Here is a 5,000-nt window from a genome sequence, read left to right as displayed (position 1 = left end):
AGAGTGCGCCGCTGAGGATATAGAGGGTCCGTCCCCCCGCACAGTGGTGACGGTGTGCGGGTAGTGTTTCCGACACCTCTTCCTGCGGTGGCAACTCTGGGGCAGAGTCGATACTCGCCCACTGGTGGAAGGTAAGCATTCTGCTTTACATCAGTACATAACTAATATTTCAGTCGTCTGACGTCCCTCCTTAGTAAATGATGCAGGACCACATACATAGATGATACATACTGTAAACTGGGGAGGACAGTGTGAACCGCACTCGACCCAGTCACCCTATCTCACAGTCCACTCTGTGTGTAACAAAGCGAAAGCACCAAAGCACTATCGTTCAACAACATCCATTTTATCCTCGCTGCCACAGGACACTATCCAAACAACGACAAGAGGAACGTCACGTCCACTAATAAGACAGAATGTCTCACATCACCCGCAAACAACGCAGCTCAAATCAGCCAGCAACACCCACAGTGGTCCACCCAGTATCAACACAGGACGCAACGCCACGCCACAACACAAAAGGTACAAGTAATAAAATACCCTTTGGCCACACCCCTTATAAAGGCATCGAACCAACCCACCACCTGACACCAGCCAAACGTACATCCTGATTTGACACATCTCTGGCAACCTAACCCACGTTGGCCCTTAACCTAACCCACGTTGGCCCTTAACCTAACCCACGTTGGCCCTTAACCTAACCCACGTTGGCCCTTAACCTAACCCACGTTGGCCCTTAACCTAACCCACGTTGGCCCTTAACCTTACCCACGTTGGCCCCTAACCTTACCCACGTTGGCCCCTAACCTAACCCACGTTGGCCCTTAACCTAACCCACGTTGGCCCTTAACCTAACCCACGTTGGCCCTTAACCTAACCCACGTTGGCCCTTAACCTAACCCACGTTGGCCCTTAACCTAACCCACGTTGGCCCTTAACCTAACCCACGTTGGCCCCTAACCTAACCCACGTTGGCCCCTAACCTAACCCACGTTGGCCCCTAACCTAACCCACGTTGGCCCCTAACCTAACCCACGTTGGCCCCTAACCTAACCCACGTTGGCCCCTAACCTAACCCACGCTGCACCTTAACCTAAGTTACGCTGCACCTTAACCTAAGTTACGCTGCACCTTAACCTAAGTTACGCTGCACCTTAACCTAAGTTACGCTGCACCTTAACCTAAGTTACGCTGCACCTTAACCTAAGTTACGCTGCACCTTAACCTAACTTACACTGCACCTTAACCTAACTTACACTGCACCTTAACCTAACTTACACTGCACCTTAACCTAAGTTACACTGCACCTTAACCTAAGTTACACTGCACCTTAACCTAAGTTACACTGCACCTTAACCTAAGTTACACTGCACCTTAACCTAAGTTACACTGCACCTTAACCTAAGTTACACTGCACCTTAACCTAAGTTACACTGCACCTTAACCTAAGTTACACTGCACCTTAACCTAAGTTACACTGCACCTTAACCTAAGTTACACTGCACCTTAACCTAACTTACACTGCACCTTAACCTAAGTTACACTGCACCTTAACCTAAGTTACACTGCACCTTAACCTAAGTTACACTGCACCTTAACCTAAGTTACACTGCACCTTAACCTAAGTTACACTGCACCTTAACCTAACTTACACTGCACCTTAACCTAAGTTACACTGCACCTTAACCTAAGTTACACTGCACCTTAACCTAACTTACACTGCACCTTAACCTAACTTACACTGCACCTTAACCTAACTTACACTGCACCTTAACTGTCACATGTAACGTCACAGGAATGTAGCTTTGCCTAACAGCAACCCTCTGAACATAGTTCACTGCTTGGATCCTCTGGTGTCATGTGTATTTCTTGATGCCATGGTGCGTACCCTCACATAAAGGTCTTTCGAGTGTTGCGTACTTTCTACACAGTCCCGCTAACCACTGGAAGGGTGTACCGCTACAGAACGAATATCGCCCTCCCCTCCTGCCCTTCCAAGCTGGTCGGTCAGGCGTTTGTTTGTGAAATGAGCCTTGCAGCTGTTCAGTTGCATTCGGTTGTCGATGCAGTCAGTGTACGTTGTGGTACGGCCTGTGTGGACTGTCCGCTGATGTACGCGTAACCCACACTGATCATCCGTCGTTACGTACTGAGTGACATAATGTGGCACATGCTTGACCGTACACCGGCTGCGCCCTACAATGGCGAATCATAAGGGCCATATGTTGTGCACGATGCTACTTGTCTCGTCTCCCCATTACAGCGAGATTGCACTGTTGTACGCCGTACAGACATGTGGTAAGTAGGTACGGACGAAAGTATTGCATGTTGGCCCCCCCCCCCCCTCCTCCCTCTGCCGGGAATCAGCGTGAGCCGTCTGTTGATGTAGCGACGAGGGTTTTCCTATTTAATCGTATTGCCCCACACAACATGATAGCACGGTGGACCGCGTTCCACATCTGCGACATGCTACAGAGGCCGGTTGACAGTCGACCGCGCAAGGGACATTGCACACGTGCGCGGACCATCTTCCACGTGTTCTCTCGTGTACATGCCGCAGTGTGTATGTGGGCTGATGTAGCGTGTCGTGACACATAACATGCAGGCATGCCAGAATCGTAGATTTCGCAAATGTAGATTGACGTATACGTTTGCTGCCAAAGATCCGCAAATGAACTGGAAATCAGTTGTTGAGCGGTTGTTCGCGCTGCAGGTGCATCGGTGATAGCGACGATCGGTACATCTGTGAACCGGTTGTTTCGGCGGTACCCGCCATGCCCCCGAACCTGAGTTGGCCATGTGGGTATGAAGCGATACGAGGCTGTGGCTTGGCGGGACAGTCCCCGGCCGGTGAGGGGGGGCCGCCCGGCGTGCTGGCCGCGCGCTGCGTGAGCGCACGCACTACAGCCGGCTGGTGGGGGGCGCCCAGTGGCAGGAGCGCCGGCCGACGGGCCCGGCTGGCGTCCCAGCTATGCGCCGGCGCACCCTGCGCGCGGCGCCAGGCGGCCAAAGTGGGTTCTGCCGAGCCCGGTGCGAAGCGCGGTGGACATCTGCAGTGTGCTGGTCCGATTGCGGACTGTGTGCGTTGAGGATGCGCCGCCGCCCGGCACTCGGCGTCGCGACGCCGTCTGCTGCTCGGTCGCCCCCAGCGGTTCTCGCAGGTGGTTTGTATCGCAGCTCTGCGGACGTGTTGGCGCGTGCGCTGTGCTGGGAGAGTTCGCTTCTGCACCCAAGTGGGGCTTTGCCCTTCTGTGGCGCTGGCGTTGGAGCTGCCGGTCACCGTAGGTGGCGCGTGTTGTTTCCCGCCGGCAATGCCACGACAGCACGCTCCCGGGCCTCTGTCGGCAGCGGCAAGCTCAGTTGGGAGCACGGGTGTTCGCACTGAAAGCGTCTACTCGCCTATCTCCGGGCGATTGCGCCTCTCTCGAACCCGACCAAGTACTTAGGACGGCGCTGCGCGCCGCCGGGACCTGAGAGGGTTTCGAGGTGTATCGTGCAGGGGAGCTCAGCCTCCTCCTGTTTGCAGAATAATTGAGCGGACGCTTGCGTGTTCGCGCGGGCCCTCGGGACACACTCCCGGGCGGCCGGCTGCTCAGCTCTCGTTGACGCAGCTCCCTGGTTGATCCTGCCAGTAGTCATATGCTTGTCTCAAAGATTAAGCCATGCATGTCTCAGTACAAGCCGCATTAAGGTGAAACCGCGAATGGCTCATTAAATCAGTTATGGTTCCTTAGATCGTACCCACGTTACTTGGATAACTGTGGTAATTCTAGAGCTAATACATGCAAACAGAGTCCCGACCAGAGATGGAAGGGACGCTTTTATTAGATCAAAACCAATCGGATTGGCTCGTCTGGTCCGTTTGCCTTGGTGACTCTGAATAACTTTGGGCTGATCGCACGGTCCTCGTACCGGCGACGCATCTTTCAAATGTCTGCCTTATCAACTGTCGATGGTAGGTTCTGCGCCTACCATGGTTGTAACGGGTAACGGGGAATCAGGGTTCGATTCCGGAGAGGGAGCCTGAGAAACGGCTACCACATCCAAGGAAGGCAGCAGGCGCGCAAATTACCCACTCCCGGCACGGGGAGGTAGTGACGAAAAATAACGATACGGGACTCATCCGAGGCCCCGTAATCGGAATGAGTACAATTTAAATCCTTTAACGAGTATCTATTGGAGGGCAAGTCTGGTGCCAGCAGCCGCGGTAATTCCAGCTCCAATAGCGTATATTAAAGTTGTTGCGGTTAAAAAGCTCGTAGTTGGATTTGTGTCCCACGCTGTTGGTTCACCGCCCGTCGGTGTTTAACTGGCATGTATCGTGGGACGTCCTGCCGGTGGGGCGAGCCGAAGGCGTGCTTGCGCGTCCCGAGGCGGACCCCGTTGAAATCCTACCAGGGTGCTCTTAGTTGAGTGTCTCGGTGGGCCGGCACGTTTACTTTGAACAAATTAGAGTGCTTAAAGCAGGCAAGCCCGCCTGAATACTGTGTGCATGGAATAATGGAATAGGACCTCGGTTCTATTTTGTTGGTTTTCGGAACCCGAGGTAATGATTAATAGGGACAGGCGGGGGCATTCGTATTGCGACGTTAGAGGTGAAATTCTTGGATCGTCGCAAGACGAACAGAAGCGAAAGCATTTGCCAAGTATGTTTTCATTAATCAAGAACGAAAGTTAGAGGTTCGAAGGCGATCAGATACCGCCCTAGTTCTAACCATAAACGATGCCAGCCAGCGATCCGCCGCAGTTCCTCCGATGACTCGGCGGGCAGCCTCCGGGAAACCAAAGCTTTTGGGTTCCGGGGGAAGTATGGTTGCAAAGCTGAAACTTAAAGGAATTGACGGAAGGGCACCACCAGGAGTGGAGCCTGCGGCTTAATTTGACTCAACACGGGAAACCTCACCAGGCCCGGACACCGGAAGGATTGACAGATTGATAGCTCTTTCTTGATTCGGTGGGTGGTGGTGCATGGCCGTTCTTAGTTGGTGGAGCGATTTGTC

At 53.4% G+C, this 5,000-nt stretch overlaps 1 non-coding gene across 1 annotated transcript in view; it reads left to right on the top strand.

Annotated features, from left to right (window-relative positions):
* Window positions 1–3,612: 3,612 nt before the first annotated feature.
* LOC126311159 (small subunit ribosomal RNA) overlaps window positions 3,613–5,000 on the top strand; it is a 1,893-nt gene continuing 505 nt past the window's right edge. Inside the window, exon 1 of the ribosomal RNA XR_007554443.1 lies at window positions 3,613–5,000. This exon is cut by the window's right edge and continues 505 nt beyond it. This is a non-coding gene — a ribosomal RNA (small subunit ribosomal RNA).

Source organism: Schistocerca gregaria, unplaced genomic scaffold, assembly GCF_023897955.1.
Source record: "Schistocerca gregaria isolate iqSchGreg1 unplaced genomic scaffold, iqSchGreg1.2 ptg000398l, whole genome shotgun sequence".
Lineage (NCBI taxonomy): Eukaryota > Metazoa > Arthropoda > Insecta > Orthoptera > Acrididae > Schistocerca > Schistocerca gregaria.
This window is presented reverse-complemented; position numbering and strand designations above follow the sequence as displayed.